Source organism: Anthonomus grandis, chromosome 3, assembly GCF_022605725.1.
Source record: "Anthonomus grandis grandis chromosome 3, icAntGran1.3, whole genome shotgun sequence".
NCBI classification, from domain to species: domain Eukaryota; kingdom Metazoa; phylum Arthropoda; class Insecta; order Coleoptera; family Curculionidae; genus Anthonomus; species Anthonomus grandis.
This window is the reverse complement of record NC_065548.1, coordinates 26433822-26457947: the sequence shown is the minus strand read 5'-3', so window position 1 is coordinate 26457947 and position 24126 is coordinate 26433822. Positions and strand designations below refer to the sequence as shown.

The window sequence follows — 24126 nt, the reverse complement described above, 5'->3', positions numbered from 1 at the left end:
AACCAAGTTCAATACATCTTTCCGATAGTTAAGGCATATTATTATTTACTGGCTGAAGACATATAAATTGCTTAAAGAAATAATTATGGTAATAAATATTATTTGCGTATCAAGGTAGGAGAAGCCTCTTGACCACCAGATGTTACGTGTTCATTCAATTCAAATATCCAAACCGCTTTGATCACACCGGCATAGGAGAAAACCAACCGCAAACAGAGCAAGTACCGCACGCGTACTTCACATTCATTCATGCGAACTACGGCGGCCGCGCATCTGGCATCAAGGTAAAACCTCCGTTTCAGGCATCAGCCTCTTCTTTCAGTTTCGTTTCAGTACCTTCGGTCCGCCTGGAAATCCGAGGATATCCTTCCCCCACCGTCGCCCGTTTCCTGGTCAAATAGCGGGAACGAAGTTAAGTCGACGCGCCTCGATAGCTTCAGAACGTCATGCTCGCCTCTCTTTAGTTTATTCTTGGCTCTGACTTATTTCGAATTTCTGCTTTTGATTTGACGAACATAGATTTGTTTATATTTTGTTGTGTGTAGGTTAGTTTTGTTTTTGTAGTGGTTAAAGTTATTTTCGCGTTAGTAGTTGAAGACTTTGGTTGCTCCCGCGGCTTTGCTAATACGAAGCATCTTGTAGAGGTGAGTTATTTATTATAATTCTATGCTAATTTTAATCTTAATAAGTACAACCTAAATTTAGCTTTTATGATTATGTTCCATAATAGAACTTAAAATTTACTGACTTCTTTGATACTTGTATTTTATTACGTGACTTCGACAGTTTTGCTAAATTTAACTATTGTCTTAATCTGAATAGGTTTAGTAATAAAGACCGTAAAGAAGTTAAGTAAATTAAGTTTATTAAAAGCAGGGTGCTTAGTATAACAGGGTCCTCTTTTAATACCTCTTAATGAATTTTGTGTCTCGAAAGTTAAAGAAACTCGTTAATTTTAATTACAAAGGGTTATATTTTTAATCCCTCGGGCGCTCTTTTAAAATAATAAGTAGCAACCCCAAAGTTTTGTTAACATTTGAAAATTTTTTGGATATTTCTGGATTATTTTTAATTTACTTTGAAAAAGAAGCAATCCAGCTTAGACAGAAAAAATTAATTTTTTTACAAAAATTACTATAGAAGCTTATTACTACAGCTAGAGATTTTTGTAATTTATTTATTTGATCAACTAAGTGTATTTTATCAGTTTATAAAAGTATATTTTAGTAGTTACTAAGTTAAAAATAGTATTGAATCTAAAAACGCATTAAAACTTTAGAACTACCTAAACCTTACTAATATACAGTGCATTCACGATGAAAGGAACAAATTCGTTTAAAAATCAGGTATTTTTTCTTCTTTTATTTTTTGGATACATCGAATATTATTGTTACTTGCACGTTTTTTTAATTCAATGCGTGCTTTGCAATAAAAATTTTGGTTACAGGGTGTCTCAAGTAGAAATTGTGATGCCAACATTAATTTTTATGTGATTTTTGAGAAAGTGTATAGACTTCATATAATGTTGGTTGGTCATGCAGTGGTGAGTATAATTCTCATTTCACGCATCATTTTTTAACAAAATGAATTTATTTCAAAAAGAACGAATTGAAATACTCATCATGATTGGTCTTGGAGACCGGGATGGTTCTGCAATTACTAGATCCACAGATAGTCACATTGAATCAAAATTTAGGGAACATGGCCAGGTAAGAAATGTATCTAAAGGAAAACCTTCCGAAACCCAAAAATATCTAAAGATGCTACGATGAATGTTCTATTAGAAATGGAGCATAATCCCTATATTGCAGTTGGTACAATTTCCAAGGATTGAAATCATCAGTAGGGTCAGGGGCAAAAATACTTGGTGTAAATGAATATCGTCCTTATAAAGTACAACTAATACATGAATAGAAGATGTTTTTCATCGCCGAGGGCAGTTTTGTGAGCAGATTCTTGAGGCTAACAATGACAATGGAAATTTCAATCGAAATATTATTTTTTCCGATGAGGCCTTTATGTTAAATGGATACGTTAACAGGGAAAATTGCAGATATTGGGCAATCAAAAATCCCTATTGGGCTCAAGAATACATTACACAGTGCCCTAAAAAAATTAACGTGTGAGCAGTTATTATGGACAATCGAATCCTTTGATCATTTTTTTTTAAGAAACATTAAACGGAGAGCGCTCCTTGGACCTTTCCAGTTTCAACTTATCCCTGCTTTAGTTGTTTTATTCCCTGATGCACAAGAGGCTGACACACCTAGTAACGAGGTATAGTTTCAACAAAAAGAGGCACCTCATCATCGTTCGACAATTTTTTGATGCAAATTTTCCTAATAGATAAATTGGATGAAGAGGACAGATTGAGTGGCCACCAAGGTCGCCGGATATAACCCCATCAGATTTTTTCTTACGAGGCTATTTGTTAGTCCAAAGTTTACGTGAATAGACCAAACAATTTTGATGATTTAAAGCAAAGGCTAATCGATCCGCAAGTCATTGAAAATGTGCATTTGAAATTATTTACTTACCGTTAGTTATTTACGGATATATTCCCCTCACAAATGCATTGAAGTAAATAGACAACAAATTGAACGTTAGTTGCAATAAAATTGTATAAATTTTTATTTTTTAATGTCGTATGTTTCATTAGTCTATTACATAAAATTTGACAAACCGCTGAATTTAGGCATATGGTGTGCTATACAAAAAGTATTCAGAATATATCGTAGAGTTACAAAATGTCATGATAAACATGACGTTCTATTTAAAAAAAAATTATGTTGACGCCATAGTTTCTACTTGAGGTACCCTATATAGAAAATTTTTCATTGCAAAAATTGTGGAACTGATAATGCTAATTGACTTTTCCAAAACATAACAAAAGAAAAAAATCTGATTTTTAAATGAATTTATTCCTTTCATCGTGAGTGTACTGTATTCGTAAAATAGAATTGATCTAAAATAATGACTTAACGTAATTAAATTTATGTGTATAACCAATGAAGAAGTTGTAGATTGAAAGTTTTTATTTAAAGATTTACAACAAGAACTATTTAATTTAAGGCTCCAGTTCATTCCTAAGGATAAGAGTAAACAATATGCTATATGTGCTATCCCAATAAATACCAACTACAAGTAAACTGCTAGTTTACTTGGTTTAAGATTTTAAGAATACGCATTTGATTATGCTGTAATTAAAATAATAGAATAAAACTATTCCAGAGATTCCACAAATGAAATACTGGAATAAGATCTTAAAACTTCATTAGTAGATTATTTTACTATCACGATGTTATGTTACTGGCTTTGAATCGCAATATTGTAATATTTTAAGAATATACTGAAACGATACAAAAGAGGTTATAATCAAAACAAGAATAACAACTATTATTGGCGACCTTTACACCAGTTTGTAATTTTTGAGGGCGAGTGCAATCTGATAAGATTTAACGTAGCTAAGACTCCGGCTGCTGTATTTACAAATAAACCTGCCTCTGCCGCTCAGTCTTATTATGTTCCAGCTTACTTGCCGCTGCTTTCTTCAGTTTGATTGTTAGATGTGGAAGTTAAAAGCAATATGGCATGATCATGTAGCCAGAAAAGCTAAATCTCATATATGGCGCTCTGCACTACTTTATTTTGAAGCTGCTTGGTTTTATTCAGAAGAGGATCATACGCCTTATAGGAGATCCAGAAGTAACTAGAAGCATGAACAGTTTGGTGTATAGAAGTAAGGTGTCGAACCTGACTCTGTTTTATTAATACCATCACACTAAATGCTCTTCCAAACTAGCCCATATAATTTCACGTATATCACATGGCAGAATATCTACTCGATAGACAGATGCGACTCATAAAATATAAAGTGTATCTGCAGACCCCTAGAACATCGCAATATCGGGACTCCTTTTTATGGAAATGTGTAAGTCTGTGGAATCAAGTTCCAAAGCTCGTCTTGCCTAAACATTGCATTTTAAGAGACAGTTTCGTAGTACTAGTGCTACTCGTGATACTCGAGTACCACTGAGTTTGTTCTTTAGTATCAGTGTATTCCATAAAAAAAGGAATGGAATGGAATCTTTTTGGATTAACAATATTCAACCGTGTACCAGATACCAAACTTGGTAGTACCGTTATATTGAAGTAGTTTTAATCTATTTTACCCAAATTCGTCTCGCCTACATACTGCGCAAAACAAAAAAGTGAGTATGGTATTTGCCGACACGAGTTTTTGCTTATCTACCTCTTTAGGGCAAGCCAACCAACCAACAGAAATATATAAGGGATCACTAATGCAAATATTATTTCACTGAATCACTAGATGCTCACAAATTTTTGGTATGTGCAGTTTAAAGGTGTAATCAAGTTAGTTCGGATGATTTCGAACAACCTTATACTTTTTTCAACACCCTTAAAAGGGAAATAATTAAATACCTTTAAATTTTAAGGATTCAGCATTCGGTTTCTAGTGGCAGAGGACATTTTGGAGTTAGTAAGACCTTGATAACAAGGAAAATGTGTTACTAGTTAAACAGTCATAAAGATGTTGAACGCTGGTGCCGACAGTGTGAACAATCTTTATCAAGCAAGGGCTCAACAACCCGGACTAGAGGAAAAATGATGCAGTATCTAGTTGGTGCACCGTTTGAACGAATTGACTATAGAATTACTTGAACTAATTTAGTAAGTGACTCGAGGTATATAATGACCCAAACCAAAAAGCAATCACATTAGCTAAAGTGGTATTCTAGAACTAGATATGCCGATTTGGTGTCCCCAGAGAGATATATTTAGACCAAGGAAGGAATTTGGAGTCACAAGTAGTCCAACAAGTATGCCAATCACTGGGAATCAATAAGACCCTCAGAACCTTTCTGCACGCTCAGTCTGATCGAATGGTTGAAAGGTTTGATCGCACTTCTGAAACCTATTAGAGATTTATGATAAACTCTAAGTAAACTTACTGGGAGACCTGTATATAACCATTCTTATTGGCATATTGTTCTTCTATCCATGAGCCTACTGTAAAAAAACCCATCAAAAATTGTCTTCGGTGATAAACTTCTTGTGTTTTCCAGTAACATTTGGACATTATTACTGGAAAACACGACAAGGCTGAAACCCTGAAGAAGAACGTCGACCATTTATAAGATCGTTTACAAATGGTCCATGAAGAGACACGGCATAAACATCACCTAGAAAGTAACAGAATGAAATCATGTTATGATATTATAATGGCGAATTCTACCGGTTTTAATACTGCGAAGATGAAAATTGCGAACATCGTCCGGTTAGCGTCTTATCATACTCAGCTAGCATCCCGACGTGATTGATTGGGACGATCAAACTTGAAACGGGAGCAGCGTTATGAAAATGTAAATATGTTAATTATTCTCATCGTTTTTGTTACTGTTTTGCACTTATTTTGTAGTTTAAGTTAACAGTTTATTTAGGACTCTATTTACGTTTAGTTCGTTATTTTATTTATAGCGGCTTCTTTTAGTAGTTCATTTTGTTTGACGAAACCCAATTGAGGTTATTTAAATTGCTTTATTGTAAATCTTTGCAGTTAACATTTTTTAGAATTTGTATACTTTTTTGATTTGACTGACATTACTTTCTTGAAATTATTGATTTTCATCGGCAACAATGTAGAAAATTCTAAGCATTTTCAAATTCTTCCATGGGTCTTTAAAACGAACCTCGATATTCTTATCACTTTTGTTGCTTACTTTGGAAACATATTAACGATAGTCAATGAGAGTCGGGTGGAAAATTTGTTGAAAAAAACCTGGAGTAAGTGTGTTCCTGGATTACGTTATAATATATTGGGTTGAAGAGAATTATTAAAAATAAGAAAACTGCCATCCATTGGTAATTTTTACTCCATAAAATGGGTATATCAGCAACATATCTCCTTCGCACTGCCAAGAGCCCTCCAAATCTACCATTGACTATTTTCTATTTTAAATTACTTATTAAAAAAACACTGATAAGGAGAGAAAGACAAGAGCCTATAACTAAACCAGCAACTTGTCCATGACATTTTTTATTGAAGAACAAAAAATTCTGCATCAGTTTGAGACAGCTCAAAAGGTCTTCAACAGTCTACTTAGCGAGGTCTTCGGTAAAATATTCCTAATCAGAATAACACAATGGGAAGTAGGTATACTAGAAAAAGGTGCTTGACATCAAGGGATATGAATTTGGCACTTGGATAAATAGTAATTGTGTTTAAAATTTGTTAACTTTACAGAATTCTTAGTAGAGTATTGACTTTTATATTTGGTGACATTTCTTAGAACATTAATTAACCGGGCAGACAAAAGATAACAAGAAGGATTTCGTGGAGACTGACTTTGTGTATTAAAAAACATATTTCAAAAATATTTGTTTTGTAATTTTCTGGTATAGAGAAAATGAATCATTAAAAGTAAAAAAAATATTAATTTAAATATGAATGGAATATTCTTCCTGTATCTATACAGAATATTTTGCTATGTTGTTTTAGATTAATATATTTTAGATATTGGAAGTATCCTTTAATAATTATACTTCATGTACTTCATGTACTGTGTGAGTCAGTTTCTATTACAATATATTTTTAAGATAACGCGGATTTATTATTTACAATTTTTATATTTTTACTAGAATCCATGCCAACAAATCGATTTTATTGATTATCTCATTAGATTAACTTAATTAAATGATAAATAAAATCATTATTATATGTATATCATATCTTATATTAATCATTAATAACCTAAAAGTTTGAAAATTAGACAACTTTAAAATTAATAAATTATTATTACTCATCTTAGTCCACACGAAGTCCATGTAAACATTTTTTTCTCCGTTTAACATTCCTCTGCAAAACATCGATTAAGACTGATCTATTTATTTGTTGAAACTCTAATTTTATACACTGTTACTTTCGTTTATTTGGGCCAAGGTGGCATTAAGCAATCTGTTTTGATATTAGCATACTTTAGTTTTTAAAAAATTATTTCTTATTGTGTTGGCTCCTGGTCAAAATCTACCGCGACAAATTACAAACTGTCAAATTAATGTTAAAATTGCTTATTCTCGTCATATATCTTATATATTACCCGACACCTTAGCCGCATTTTGGATCATAGCCTACCTAACGGTTAACTGGGGTAACGTTTATATCTTTTTAGCTTAAGCCTAGATCATTTTTTATATAGTTTTTAATACTTACTGTATGTATACGGCCAACCAAAGTCTTGGGTGCGGAAATCAATCGGAAAATCAGTAAGGCATTATTGAACTATAGACTTTTTAATAATCTAAAGGGAATTCCCAAACTTTCCAAAGTCTCGGTCTCAAAAGTATTTATTAATTCTAACAGTAGGTTACACGCGTTTCGCTCATATTAAGAGGATCATCAGACCTTAAAAATCGACTGCAAACAGTACATGATTTACGGTCACATTATACACACATAGACTTTTTGTTGTTCAAGGGTATTTCGGTACCCAAGAAAGAAATTTGCTAAGCCTGTATACAGAGTGTTCATTTGAAAACTTCCCACCACGGATTTATCGAAAACCACTGTTTAAAAAAAAAACGCCGAAATACGTCAAAAGGTTTGTCAAGGGGGACAACTTTCTAACCTAAAATGACTTCACCCCCTTTCAGCCATTAGTCTAGCCATTGCCGAACGGGAAGAACATAGTAAGGAGGAGCGCCGCCTTGCTGGAAATATATTTCAGACGACGAGTTTCCAGATAAATGGATAGGGCGAAGGAGGCCTATAGAATGGCCTGCTAGATCTCCTGATATAACGCTTAGACTTTTTTCTATAGGATCATTTGAAATCTATTGTGTTTACTCCCTAACCTGAAATTTTGGATGAACTTCGTCAACGCATCATCGACAGCTGCCATGATATCCCACAACATGTTTTTGAAAATGTCCGTCAGGGCATCGCCGTTATCATTGTTTGGCCAAAAACGGGCAACATTTTGAACACTTATTGAAATAAAAACTGATATTTTCATGTTGTTGTTTTCTATCTGAACAGATTAAGATAAAGAAAGATTTTTCTAATTTTCTCGAAAACGAATCGAACGATTTAAAAAATTAAACGTCAAAATAAAAGACTTCGAAAGACCTTTTAAACAAGCTATTACTCGGTACCCCTTGCCATTTAAAATTTTTAAGGGGATGACCCTGAAAGGCAGAAGGCAAAAGGGGGTGAAGTAATTTTAGGTTAGAAAGTTGTACCCCTTGACAAAGCTTTTGACGTATTTCAACGTTTTTTTTTTTTTAAACAGTGGTTTTCGACAAATCCGTGGTGGGAAGTTTTCAAATGAACACTCTGTATATATTAATTGTAGCCTACATAAGTAAATACAAAATTATACGACTCAAAAAGCATAATAAATTAACTGCTCTTATTATAAACTGATTCTCAATATCCGAACTATAGTAATGTAGTATTTTTAGAATGTGTTTTTGAAAAAATCATGCTTTGGTTCAACGATAGCTAATTTTCCCAAAACTTATATATTATTTACACATCATAAATTGGCAAATGGATGCACAATTGTAAATCATTTTTATTTTCTGAGTCAATAATGCATTAATTATTTTTCATTAAAAGCAAATCTCTATACACTGACCTCAAGGGAAATTTGAAAACATTTTCCGTGATTTTCGTCTCAGTAAAAAATAAATTGCAGCCCTCCAGAAGTGAAACAACAATAATGGTCTCAGGAGAAAACAATAAAAATACAAAAAACACCGGTTTGCTTGAAAGTAAATATGTCATCGCACTCGAAATAAAAATACTGGCACGACGGTTATTTCTGGAAACGGAAAATTTACTGTCGGTAATATTGCATTAGAGTCGCGATTTCTGGAAATCGGGTAATTTGTGCATTTTCGTGTTGCAACCATGTATGTTTTTCTTTAAAATGTATATGTAAATTGTAAATTTTTAAACTTTTATAGATATAAATGTAAAATATTTAACGAGAGTAATGGTTTTTTTCCGGAAAAAATCAGCAACCGCTTCCTACTTTTTTATTTTTTTTTTCAATACGTAACCTATGTATTTATTTTTTATATATTTTTCAGTCGACTATTACGAAATATAGATATTCTGATCCAGTTTTAAGTAATAAAGAAATAGCATTATTCCGTAAACAGTGCGAGATATTTCATTCAGTCTGCTACTTTTTCTCGAATGAGTACTGCCATCTAAAATTCATGCTTCCAAATATAAATTAGGGTTAAAGAATCTGAAAAGATAAACCATTTATACTGTCCAAGGTGTCCATTCTCATTCTTATACCGTGGGACCATCTAATAGTCAGGCATAAATTAAGGTCTGAAAGCTAAGTTTATGAAAATAAAATGTTTAACTAATTGATAGTCAAAACAAAAAGAAACTGTATAAACAAAAACTATATAAAATCTATAATATGTGTAGAATTTAAAATTCAATATCCGTAGAGCCTTTTTCTTCGCTTAATGACTTAAGCTTCCAACGTCTTTAGTCGTATAGTTTTTTGTTTATTGCACGCTATAGAATATACTATTTTGATATAAGGTAATAGTAGTAATAATAATAATATGAATAAAGGGGTATATTTCCGGAAATAAATGCTCAAGTTCCTTGCACAGGTAAAGGGAAGGGGGCGTGCAGCCAATTCGAATAAATAAAAATACATTGATCATTGGTGCAATAAAATATGATTTTTCAACTTGAAGACTTTAATGAGATTGAACATATGTTGTTATATTTGCGCTTGAAGGAGGAAATAACGAAATTTAAATTTGAATTTATTAATATTTAGAATTTTAAAGTGGTTAGGAATATGATTGTAGAGTTTAATAGCATTAAATGTAAATGACGTTTTAAATAGAGCAGTTTTAAATTTAGGCATAGTAAGTGATTCTTTACTTCTTACATTTGTTATGAACTTTGTTTCTTGGAATAAATTTACTCTTGAGTTTTTTATAGAAGAGGTTTTAGAAGTGCCGGTGATAATTTTATGAACAAAATTGGCACGATGAAAATTCCATCTGTTTGACATATTCAGCCAATTTGTTTCTGATATTTTATGCGATATGTGATCTCCCTTTTTAATGCCATATATTAACCTACATTAAGAGTTTTGCATTTTCTGAATTCTTTGTTGTTCTAATAAACGCAAACAAGGCGTATATATAAAATCGCAGTAAGCATAATGATTAAGAACAAGAGACCTCTAATATCCTCTGCGAATTAGAACAGTTTACTGATTTTTTAGTTTGGAAAAACGCTTATAAAGCCAGAGCTTCCAGAACGGTAAAAGTGGTAGAGGGCCTTGTCGATCAGTAGGGAGGGTTTCCAACTCCCCAATTTGTGTTGTTGAAATGAAAAAATGGGCCGGGGTCAGTTTCTTCCTAATCCTGTTCAGACTTTGTGAGCTCTTGGAAGGCTGCAAGGTATTCCTAGATAAAGAAATAGAATCCTCTCTTCTTATTCGGGTGTACGCATAGTGGTATGGCGGTTTTCTGTGTTGGAAGATTGTTTATATCCCTAAAGGTTTAAAAAGGCAGGCAAATACACCTGGTCCATCACTAAGATTATAATATTTTATAAATGGAAACTGAAGCAGTCTACTGGTTTTCTAAAGCTAGGGATTTTAGAACTATGGGAAATAGAAGAGGCGGAGAGTTTCATTAATAATTAGGTCCATCACCCGTCTTTACCTTACTTGTTTTAGGGTTGGCCCTAGGACTTTCCCCAATTTTTACATATTTTATAAACTATGTTTCGATTATGGAGGGCTGGAAGGCATTTCTTAATAAAGCTCTATTTTGCACCTTAGATAAGCAGAGGAACACGAATATATGTGCTTGCAGCAATTATTACTCCTTAGTGATTCATCCAGTTTAGGTCAAAGCGTACGCACTTTACCTGTAAACTATAAATAAAACTCGGATCGTTTCCTGTGATGGAAAATAATTTACAAAAACAGAGCTTTACGAGGTAGAAAAACGGATTTGCGGTAACTAAGATATTTATAATAGTAGAGACAATATCCTATACAAATTGGAACAGTCTGCGTGCTTGGACTGTAAGGTATCCCAAATGTAGAGGTAGAATCCTATTTTCTTGTTTAGGTAGAGTAAAAAATGCTTGTAAATCCCAAGCTTCCTAAATATGACTTAGTTGATAGCTAAAGAGTATGCACGTTGTCATTAATAATGTAATTATGATAATTGTATCTTCCGTTAATTAAAAGAGGATGTATAAGGCATGAAGTCGTGTGAAACTTTTGAGATAAAAGGGTCTTAAAGATAACTCATTGAAGTTAGATCTAAACTAGGTATCAAATCTTTCCTTCCTCGATATTTCGAAGAAACCATTTAGAGCTGCAGGATTGTTTAATGGATGGACCAAGAAAAGCACTTCTTAGCGTCATTAGTAACTTTTAAGTAAGGCCAACAATTTAAAGCGTAATTTTCCACATCATCTTTTGTTTTCAAATATTTCTTTCCGATTAGAGTATTTGTATTTGAGTTTAAGTTGCAATATTAATACATAAATTTAACTTTTTCATATTTCTCTTCTATGAATTTTATATGTTTATAAAAAAGTTTTTAATTGAGTTAACTAGCTAACTTGACATTTTGTAATTGAGTTAACTAGCTAAACTAAAACCGAGATTGTGAATGTTCCAATTAAAAAGTTTCCGGAAAATGTATTTTTCGCATCCGTGGATAAAGAGGAAAAAAACTGCAATATGCGATTTTAATAGCATTTACTCTCTAAAACTTAACTAAATCAATGCTAAACGTACTGTTTGATTTATTAAGAAAATCATGCATAAACTGAATAAAGATATTTTTTTTTGATAATTTCTAAACCCTAATGCTACAAATAAACCTACATGTCTTGCAATCGTACAAATAAACATACAATGTCATTCAAAAGCTCGAATTTCATCTCATATGGCACCGAAACTCGGGCCCGCATGTGGATTTTATTTTACAAATCTCAACTGCTAATTAGTAACAACATAAAATAAAAAGTGTTTTTCTTTTCTTTTTTTTTCTGTGTTTTTGCTTGGCTCCCTCTTTGAGCTTAATTTCGAGTAGCATTACAGGGGTTTGCTAGAATAATATTGAATAGTGGATTATTTTGAGATAAAACTTAAAGAAAGATTTCTTTTGTTTAACGTTTAATCGATTCATGTAATTAGTATCATCATAATAACAAATATCAATAATCAATATCAATATAATCACAAATTTTGTCACTTTCTAGTATTTAGTTAGCCGCGAAAGCTATAATGTCATATATCGTCGAATATGATGTCAAATTCTTGTTGAAAATTCTTAAAAACTACCTTAAATTTGTATGCATTTAATTGAGATTCATTATATTTTTATAAGTTTTTTATTATAGAAGTTCATATGACTTAGCATTAATTAAATTCACAATATGAAATAAAGCTCAAACAACTCTACAACCTTTAAACATCAAACCTGAGCCAGATAACTTCTTTTTAGAACTACTATTGACTTTCTAGTTTAAGATACAGTAATTATAATTCAGGCACTGATATAATAAAAAATATCATGAATATAAAACTAGGTTCATATTATTTCCGTACTACATCAATAACCTTAAAACATTAAACCTGATCCAGATGACTTCTTGGTAAAACTACTAATTGACTTTCCAATTTCAGATACAGTAAATCCACTCCAGGCACTATACTTAAGTTTCAGGCAATTCTTCCAATTCCAGTAGCTATATTTATCATGAGATTTTAGGCCTTACTTGAATTGAGAATTGTCTAAACAAGGATTAATAAAATGTTTCAGTAAACTATTAATAAGCTCTATTTAAAAAGAAGAATAGAAGAAATATTATATATGAATTTTAATAAATATGAAAGTGTAGCATATTTACATTTGCTAAGTTGGAATTAACATCGAGAAAAGGCTATATTAATTCAAGAAACTAATAATGCTTTCCACACAATGTTAAAATAAATTTTAAACCCATATTATAATTTTTTAGTTGAGTTTAGACTTTCTTTTAATATAAATTTTGTTATATGCCTCTTCCAATCATTTAATTTATCACAAAATAATAATATTACACTTGCCTGACATAAATGAATGGATTTTTATTAAGATGCCCTTAAACCAGTCTGAGCAAATGGTGCTCTTAAAACACACGGTAATAAGGTTAGTGAAAATAATTCCCGAGAGGGAGTATACCCTCTTGAACTATTTTTTTCTATTGTTTTCTATTATTTTATTTAATATTTTTAAATTAAATCTCATATTTCATTTAAGCAATCGTAGTATTTGATAAAAAAAAGCTTTGACTAGAATTCTATTAAGGTGTGTAAACTAGAGAGCATCACATCAAATAGGTTTGAGTCCTTACAGTGAGAATGTGTCATCTTATAAAAATTAGTAAATAATTAACTCAAAAACTAGTAAACAGTGAACTCCAATAAGTATCTGGGATATATTAACCAATTAAGTTATGCGTGTAAAGCTCTTCAGTAGATAAGTCCGTACAATTAATAAGAACTAAAAATTATAAAAATAAATGTGAATTTCAATATTTTTAATTAATAAATCGTCACTAGTTTATATACTTATAGTTTATAAACAATAATTCTTATTTTGCAGATAAAAAAGTAGGAGTTAAAAGATCCTAAAAGTCTAAGCTTAGACTTCTACAAAGTTTTCTTTATAAATGTTTATTTTAAATCTATTGTTTGACTGAAGTCCAAAATTTTCGAACATCGGCAAGTTTAAATATGATTGGACGTTTATTTTATTGATCTCTAAACACAACAACATTTGTATAAATATTACCTGTGTACTGGAAATCACAATCAAAATCAGATGAAATATATGGTCACGCAATTTATTTTGTATAAAGCAATAGCAGAAGTTTTTTTCATTACCGAGAATCAATAAAAAAGACGAGTCGCTACTTTTTTTTAAATTTTTTTAAAATAATTACAATATTGGTATTTGATACCTAATCCGGCTCTGTGTAGCTATTAAACTTAACAAACATTCGCCGAAACCCGTGACGCAGCTATAAGTTACATCACGTCAATATTAAATGAAATCTATTTCTAATGATATTAATTAAGTTTTAAGAGGTTTTCAGTTTTAAATTAAATTAGTTATTTTAAAATATGTTTAATTAATTTAATATGCAACGACTTTATCTATATAATGTAATAAAATGGTAAAAGTGAGCTACAACTCTAAGAATTGTTAAAATATAATAAATTAAATTATAAATTTTAATTAAAAATTTATCCGCGTACAAGTTATAACGTTATTTCTTCTATGGCAAGTCTAATTCTATTTCTAGTTTTAGTTGACGCACTACTGCCATAAAGATATCACATATTTTTATCTGAGTTTGGTGTGGTGCATTTTATTAACATCAATAACAATAGAATGTGCACACTGTAAATAATAATTGGTATGCTTGGACGACATCTACAGATGTTGGTAACTTTACAAGTAGAGATAGTAAAATTAAATATATAGATGATAGAATCGAGATAGAAAAACAATAACGGATTTTACAGATTTAAGTATGTTTGCCTATTTTTTGATATACTCACTGATTCCTAAAATAAAAAAGTTATAAACTCTAACATTTATATTTCATAGTGCTGACAACAAAATGAATCCTTAAAACAAGCTCAAAAGTATTTCTTTTGCGAAAAGCTTATAAGACTAAAGTTTACTTTTATGGGGAACATCAAACAAGAATCACCATCCATATTTCAGCACTAAATTTGTTTCATTTCCGAACTTTGTTAAGTCTTTGCGCTCGCATATGCCAGGAAAGACTGATTGCGTGTCTGGCATTTCTCGTTCTCTTTTATAGCGCTTTAAATTTAAAAAGGTACACGACATTTATGATAAAGATAATATTAAAATAAACTTATGAAATAAATCAGATAATATTTTATCAAAATTCTAGATTTCTTTAAAGATAACCTTAAAAAGCTATAGTTTTCGTTTTATAGCTTCGGAACTACTTTAACAAACGAATTTTGAGACATACATTATTGTTAATACGTTTATCTTTATTAAACTATTAAACAAAAATTATTTTAATTAGGGATCAACCCTGTATATATAACTACAAGTAAAAAAATTTTAAGATATTTCATCAAACAGTACAATAGATGTTAGTACTATTAATATTCGTTAAAGGGAATACAAAATACAAGATGTTGCTTAAGCGCATTAGAAGAAAAAAGAAATAAAAGTCCTCATTTTTTCCATAAACCAATCTGATAAAAGCAGTACGGAAAATCCACTAAGAATATTACTTTGAAATGAAAAATTGTCTTATGATAAAAGAAAAATATTGAGCCTTATGCCAAGGACAGATAAAATATTTTTTAGCATTCTGGTAATACTAAAGTCGTATATGGAGAAAATGGTTTTAAATATAAATATTTTTTTCCTAAAATTAAAACTATTAAACCAGGGACAAGTTCTCATTTTTCAGAGGAATAATAATTTTTCTTTTCCAAAATTGAAAAGATTAAGTAGAAATTTTAGAAGGCTTTATGGTTTATTCAAATATTTATACTGTCAATTTGAATAAGACTTCAAGGGCCATACAGTAAACAACTATACGAGTCTCTATGGTAATCAGTGAATAATTAATTTAAATAATCTGAGAAATCCTAGCCATTTAAATTATGCATTTTGGAACTCGTTTATCGCGTTTTATTGTTTTTTTTCTCTTAATTTTTGTGAAAAAAATTTTTTTTTGTTGTTTTATATCTATATTTAGCAGACTTTTGTAGAAGTTTTTCTATTTTCATTTTTAAGTTTTCTTATTTTTCATATCCAGGCAGTTGAAGTCATTTTGAATTTCTTTCTAGTATTCCTTCTGTTCTTAAAAGAGATTCAAATCTGTATTTTTTCATGTATTAAAAGTCATATTTTATATTTTCCAGATTTCCTTCAAATACACTTGTATTTTTTTTTTTTTATAAAATTCTCATAATAAATAAAGAAATAAAGAAAAATCAAAATTTTTAAATAAAAAAAGTTATGAGATTTGAAAACTGGTAAACAAATTAAGGATAAGTTTTAACTAGAAATATTGGACAATTGTTTTAGTATTTTTACCAAAAATATATCAAAAAGAAAAAATATTGTTTATTACAATTATTTTTTTTGTAGCTTCGCAGATAATGTAAATATTATTTTAGACTTTGCTGACAAATACTGTTTTTTTTTATTATTTGACCAATACCTTTAATCAATTAAAAACTAATATAAAAATAATTAGGGTCAAGTGGGGTAATTGTAAAACAGCTACTACAAAAACCACTTAAGTAAATAAGAAGATTTGTGAGGCAATAGTAAACATTTGAATTACTAAGTACAAAAAAACATTCCTATTTAGTTTGAGTGGCTGGTTACATTTACCCCTAAAAAGTAAAAGGCATTATTTTATTATTGATTTTTATTTAGCTAAGTATTAAAAAATACTAAAAATAGAATACAAAATAACTTATTTTTTTGCCTTATAACAAATAATAACAAAAGAAAACCATATAGATTTGTTTAACATGTAAAAACCTAGGGAAAATTTGGTAGCATTTGGTAACTTGGTAATTTTTTATTATAAGTCATAAAAAAAGGTTGGTACTCCTACAATAATGTAATACTAGAACATTAATCTTCTACTACTGGAACACTTTTCTCAAAATAGTAATATATCCTTTCTCTTTTCATTTTAATTATGGGGAAAGGCAAAACACCTAGTATTTGATCATGCTTAACATAACTCAAATCGCTAGAATTGACGGCAAAATTTTGTTTGGTGTCATCAATAGCTCTTAATCCTACGACTTCAACATCATTATCTATGATATTCTCGACTGAACAAACATATTTATAGATTGTTGTGTTTCTTTTCCCGCCTTTAAATTGGACAAGAACGAAACTTTTTTAAATCCGGAAGAGCTGTCTTGTTTATATCAATTGGGTCTTCAATTCTTCTCATCTTCCCAATCCCAAGGGCTTTCGCTGTCACTTATGATGGCTTCTATATCAATGTTATCATCTTCACTTGAACTATCTTGTTTGCTTTTCTTTTTGATTGACTGTTTTGTTTTTTTAGGTTTTTTTGTTAGTTTCGGTTAGTTCTTCGGTTTCTAGTGTTTTCCTTTTTTGCTTTTCTTGTTTGGGTTTCTTCATCTTCTTTTTGCGTGCTTGTTAAAGCCTATCAAGGACGTCTTGATTTGTTAAAATTTCGCCATATGTCTGCTGTCTTAATCTTGGGATTAGTACTTTACTATTGTAGTGACGTTTTCCTTTTTTTCTGGCGACTTAAAGAACAATTTGGTAAGTGTGTGTGGTGTATCTAGTATATTACAACTAAATGTACAAGTTTCAGTGGTAAGGAGTTTACAAGATTATTTTTTTTTTGGTCAAGTGTTGGAGTTGCTACCCTCACCTCTAGCGACGTAATTGAATCGTCGTGGAGATTATCGGAAATACCAATTGGGATATTTTCAGGAGTATCTTTAGGGCTTTTTGTTTCTTGTAAACCATTATTAGGTTCTTTAGATTAATCGTTTTGATCCTGTAGATATTCTTCGAATTCTGGAACATCTTTAGAACTATATCTGTTTCTTGTAAACCATCATTAGGTTCCTTAGAGAAACTGTTTTCATTCTGCGGATATTCTTCGATTTCTGGAACTTCAAATTCATAATTATTTCTTGGGCTGTCCGTTTTTTGCAAACTATTATTAGGTTCTTTTGATGAAGTATTCTGATTTTGCAGATACTGCTCTAATTTACGCTGTTTAAAGGAGGCTATCGGAAATTTTGTTTTATCGACAGGAAAAATCCCGCAACTACTAAAACCAGATACAATATTTTTTAGTTTTATTGCATGAGTCCAAACTTCGGCTAGTAGTTCCACAAATTCCGATTTAGATAATCTTCCAGTTCCCTTACCCATTTGTTTCTTTCCATACGCGATAAGTTTTTTCTCCCAAAAAGTCTTGACAGGACCAAACACGCATTTGTCAAGGGGGTGTAACATATCCGTGAAATGGCTTCGTAACTTAATCAGGGTAACATTGTTAGAGATAGCTTCTTCAACTATGCAAACACTAATATGGCTAGCATGTCCATTATATACTATTTCCGCAGTTTGGTTTGGAAGATTCTTTAATTGTCTTATATTTTTTATATGAGGGATAAAACCCTTGGTAAACCAAGTAAAAAATTATGGTTCCTCCATCCAACCGTTTTTTGACACTGCATACAGAGTTCCAGGATACGCTTTCTCGGCCACCCAGCGTGCTTGTACACCAGCGCCCTTAAATACAATAAGAGGAGGAAGCACAGAACCATCTGCTCCCACACATGCTAGGACTGTAGTAGATTCGCGACCTGATCCACCAGAAACGCGACTTTCCAATCGACCATTTTCTTTTATGTATCATGAGCAAACGTTAATTTACGATCTCGCCCTGTAGAATCAATGGCGGTTCTTCTTCCATTAAGGCGCTGGGAAATAACGGAAATTGGTACAGAGTAGTGTTCTTGTGCCTGCCTGTAAGACACATTTCTATTCTGCACATCTCGAACGGCATTTTCTAGGTCTTCCTTGGTATAAGCTGGCTCATTAGTTTTTCTAATATACTCTCTGGGCATCTGAAACAAATGTATTTACTAAAATGTATGTTCACATTTACCCCCATTCACTTTTTTTCGGGGTAAATGTAAACACTTTTTTTAAGATATTAAGGTAATATTTCACTTTAAAAATATATTTAGGCACAACAATTAGGGTATTTTTAACAATACAAAGCTTATTTTATAGTACTTACCTTTAAAATTAAATTTTCACATAAATATTCACAAAGTGGCCACCAATGGAAAAACAGAATTATTGTTATGGTTGGAATGAAAGCACAAAACAAACTAAAATCGAGCCTGCAGACACGTGCATCTTTGTATAGTATGAAAGGAGGGGGTAATAGACTGTGCCCGGAAGTTATAAGGTTTTAGCGGAAAATTTAAAAAGATTGCCTATGGCGTTTACAATAATCACCCCTGTTTACATTTACCCCACTCGACCCTATTACAAAACTATTTATTTTTACAAACAAGATATTTTTTATTTGGTATTGGTTTGAAATTGATACATATTTTATGTAATTATGTATTTCCTTAAAGTTAAAGTTTAAAATCGAGTTAAAAAAATATTTTTAAGAATTCTATGGCTGATAAAAAACATATTTTACATTCAGTTAATATAGTTAGTCAACATAATTTATTATATAATTACTATGATATACCTTATTATATAATTTCTATATAGAATTCAGTACACAATTTAATTAAATAAAGTTGAATACCGTAGCCATTTAAGTTATGCATGTATATTAATTGTTTAGTGCATAAATCAATTAAATTTTAAATTTATATAATGACATTTACTATTTTGTGAAAAAAAATTTAATTAAATTCAAATATCTCCTTGTTTCTTGAGTATTTTGTTTTTTTTTTCTTGCTGCCGATTGAATTATCATTTGCTGATAAATAAAAAAAGTAGTAAAGTTGGGTTTCTCGTATATTTGATTAATATCTTATAAAAAAATAATTAATAAACGCAAGATGTAATTATAAAGTTAATCATCACAATTTTTCAAAAAATCTTAGAATTTCTTACAGAAGGGGATTTTCTAAAATGGAAACATATTTTAGACCTATGAATGATGGGTGATCATAACGGCGTATTAAATGCGGAGATGTCAAAAAAATTAACTCAATACTTGCTTGTAGAAAAATAATACTTAAATTAACACTTATCATTTTAGTTTGTAGTTTTAATTGAACCAACGGTATTAATTGATTAATTTTTTTATTAATCTTAGAGGGTATAGTCATTTAAGTTTGATACTTTAATAACAAATAATAATGTGCCCGGGTTTGAATCAAAGTAAATAATTAAAAAAAATTAAAAAAACGTAGAAATTAATATTAATAATTAATATTAGCTCCAAGTCCAGTACTGGCAAACCTATCCACGCGCGCCGTAATCCATTTTTCACAAAAATGTTTGGAAATCCGTAGGTTCATGACTTACACCGACGCTATTTTTAAAATGGCAGCTTTATTTATAAATAATGTTTAATATTCGCCTAGACTGGGAACTTCGAAGGCGTACGGAAATTAGCTGACGATTAAACGTTTCCGTTTGAGAATTACTAAAACCTCGGTACGCGGAGTAATTAGGTTAATTATTATTAAAAATGTGCTAAAGCAGATGTTTTATGTTTGTCAGCTGTTAAAATTTCGTCAGTTTTTTTACCTTTGGCTATTAAATATTTAGGTTTATTTATTTATATTTTTAGGAATAAATAGACGCACGCCTGATTAGTTTAATTTTTTTTTAATTTTTCGTTTAAATCCAACGTGCGTTGAAATAATGAAAATTTCTTCATAAGAATAAACCAAATTTTAGGAACGCTTTGGCAATTTTTTTTGCAAGAATTTTTTCAAAAACAATTCACCCCCTATAAACGTTATATTGGTTTTCATAAGATTGTTGCGTTAACTCGCGCGTGGGTTCCGAAAATTAAAAGAAAACACTGAAAGTATGAAAACCGAATCAAAATAATTCCCTGTCAGATTTGAATGAATTTCTATTTCGGTAAAATTGTTTTTCAAAATTGCTATTTACTGTACGGGATTCATGGTATGCAAAGCTCAGAATGCCGTAAATGCCGGTGCAGAAGAGAAGCTTATTTTTAGATCCCATTGATTATCGATTTTGTTTGCCTACTATGTTGGCAATTTTTACTAAAAAGAAATAAAAATGTTAGCGATAAAAAAGTAAAAAAGAATAATATTGAATATTTTACATATTAATAATATTAACACAAATTATTCATATGTGTAAAAATTATGTTTATAAGAGTATTAGAAAATAAAATTTTAAGTATATAGGCACCGTTTTAGGCAAAGTATTTTTTTAAATCAAAAAGTCATTAAGCAAATTTCAACTTTTGAAATACATATACAAATTCAATTATTAGTTTATTGGGCATTACGTCTTTATTTAAATAAACAGATGTTAAATTTAAAAAGTATTATTTGGAAGGTTATTAAGCTTATTCGCGTATTTAAAATACGTAAATAAGTCTAATAATATTAATTTTGTCTCAATCATATCGGTTTTAATTTATTTAGTATATCGTGATGCCCGATTATTTGCGGAGATTTCTGAAAACAAAAATGTGATAAAAAATGTAAAAATAAAGTAATTATTTCCAAAAAACGAAACTTCGTATCATTAATCTTACATTACCGTTTTGCAGGGCGAAAAATCATGAAAGATTATTTCGCTCTACGGCTTGAAATAACATCAGAAAAATTCGTTGTTTTTTATTGTTTTGGATATCTATAGATTTTTTTTTCAATTTGTAGGCTGAATCCTAATAAGCATCAAATTTTGCAAATTTATCCCTATTTGAAGACCTGGTATCTCTAAAAGTGTCATACACCCTAAAAAGCTATTTCGTAATTTAATACATATGTATATACGAATTTATACGTTTTTTTAGAGTAAAGTAAAACTTTTTTAGAGTAACTTAGAACAGATCTGTTTTTTAATTTTAATAAAAAAAAATATTTCCTATTTTTCTGAATTAGGAAAATCTTAGTTAACATATCTTTAGTTTATTCAATTATAATATCCCCTAAAAACATGCCTTAAGATGTCCGTCGTAGTACACAATAGTATACGATTTAAAACAACAATATTTTAAGTGCTTCCCACTGAATTATTCTCAGTATCCAATTATCTTGTTAGTACCAAGGCTTATGTCTGTGTTTTAATAATTCGTCATATGCATAAAGTTATATTAACTAAATTAACTTAGTAAATAGAACTTTAAGAAGATCGTATAAAAGTCTGGATTTTAAACGCTTCGCATATAATGTTTATTAAGTGAAAATGGCGGATCTACGGTCCGCAATTCCAAAATTAAATGATGAACGGCATAATTTCCTAGATAATTCATCATTTTGATGAATGCCGGCCACGTGGATATAGTCCAAATTAATTTGATTCATAAAATGTGGAAATCTTGAATGAATGAACCTTCCCAGCGACAGACGTATGTACTACTCTCTTTTTAGATTTAATTTTAGGAATCAGAGTCCAGAGCCAAGATGCTAGTCGTTATTTTGATTAGTTGGCTCTTTTATTCTATTTCTTGTACGACAGATGTAACTTAATTATCGCCAGTATACCATCTACAGGGGGAAATATTTCCTAAATGAATCATTTTTGTATTAAAACCGTAGGTGTATTAATTAATTAATTATCTTAATCCTGTTAACATTTTTGAAGCTTATTGAGTGAGGTTTATAATGGATTTGTCAATTTTGATAATTGACGTTAATATGAAAGCAGAATCATACATAAATAATCAGTAAAATTAAAAACATCTTATCCTAATTTGAGTGTTTTTAACATAAGAATTAGTAGAGTCCAAAAAAAGTTTTCATTAATATGTTCTTGATCCTAATATACCCTGTTAGCTGATTGATGTTGAACGTCATAATTAACCAGGCAATTTTAACAACTGAAGTTGGTATATAAGCAAAATCATACTAGGGTGAAAGTATTAAAATTAGTAGACATTTCCCAGGATAAATAAAACATATCAAATAATCATTAAATATCTTGTCTTGATTTTAATATTATTGACATAATAATTTAAATAGCCCAAAAAAAGTATTTATTATTTCTTAATCCTAATGTACCCCGTTAGCTGATTAATTTGGAACGTTATATTTCATCTGTCAATTTTATATCACAGCTGACGTTGTTGATATAAAAGCAGAATTACCCTACTGTGAGAACATTGAAAGGATGTGGAAATTTCTAAGGACAAATAAAAATCAGTAGACTATAGTTTTAAATATATTTCCAATGAATTGTCTAAATATAATTTATCAGTTGATACGATAGTGATAGTGACAAAACAATTGAGACAACCCAGAAATATTTTATAAAGATGTTTCCCATCCTATCACTGATCAGCCAATTGATGTTCAAAGTCATAATGCATCTGTGAATATTAAAAAATGACTTTGACATAAGAGTAAAAGCATAATAATGTGGGAATATTAAAATTTTGCGGGTATTTTTAAGGACAAATAAAGATCAGTCCATTTTTTTCACTCAAATAACCTATAGTTTTTACAAATCAAAAAACAATTTCGTAATGTTATTTCTTTCTTCTCTCAATCAATGGTAAAGTTTTTTCTGAAACTATCTGCCAGTTGTCCTCTATGAAGTTTAAGATGAGCTGGCCATTCATATTCGAATAGTTTTGCAGCACCATAATAACCTTTGCTCTCAGCAACTAATTCATTGTTTTCTAGACGTAGACGTATCTGTTCTATCATGTATTCATTTATTCATAGACGTAGTGTATATATGCACCGGAATTATCACTAATAATAACATGATAACTAGACATACAAATTAATTTAAACTACAATTAAAAAGTTCGGACAAAGAGTAGTATGAAAACAAGACTTTAATCGAACAACGCAATCAATCATTATGCTTTATTGTCAAAAAATTACAAAATTTTGTAGAAAAAGCTAATAAAAAAAACATATATAAATGAAACAAAACAAAACAAAACACACAAAAAAACAAAAATAAATATACAAACAAAATAAATACATGCAAAACTGTACAAAAACAATGTACTTGGTCAATATACATCATGATGTATAAAATGTCAATAAAAATAAACACAATAGTCAATAACAGTAAATTAATTAAATACAGAATGAAAGTGCAATTTACTTACTAAAAAAAGAAAAAAACTAATATATTCTCTATTTTAAGATATAAAAAGAGCCAATGTGTGTGTGATACCCAAAAAGTTATCCTAGAAAAAAATCCGCCACTGCGTAAAAGGCTTTTTCCAGAATGTACGCCTTCAAAGCATTATGAAATCGAGGAAAAGAAGTAATTGATATAATTTCCAAAGGCAAATGATTATGCATCTTTTTG

General features: G+C 30.3%; 1 protein-coding gene across 1 annotated transcript in view; it reads left to right on the top strand.

The window, feature by feature from the left end:
• The first annotated feature begins 334 nt into the window (after nt 1–334).
• The window catches only part of LOC126734365 (uncharacterized), an 81511-nt gene continuing 57719 nt past the window's right edge, over nt 335–24126 (top strand). Inside the window, exon 1 of the mRNA XM_050437953.1 lies at nt 335–644. The gene's annotated coding sequence lies outside the window, so the exon portion shown is untranslated. The remainder of the gene's footprint in view (nt 645–24126) is intronic.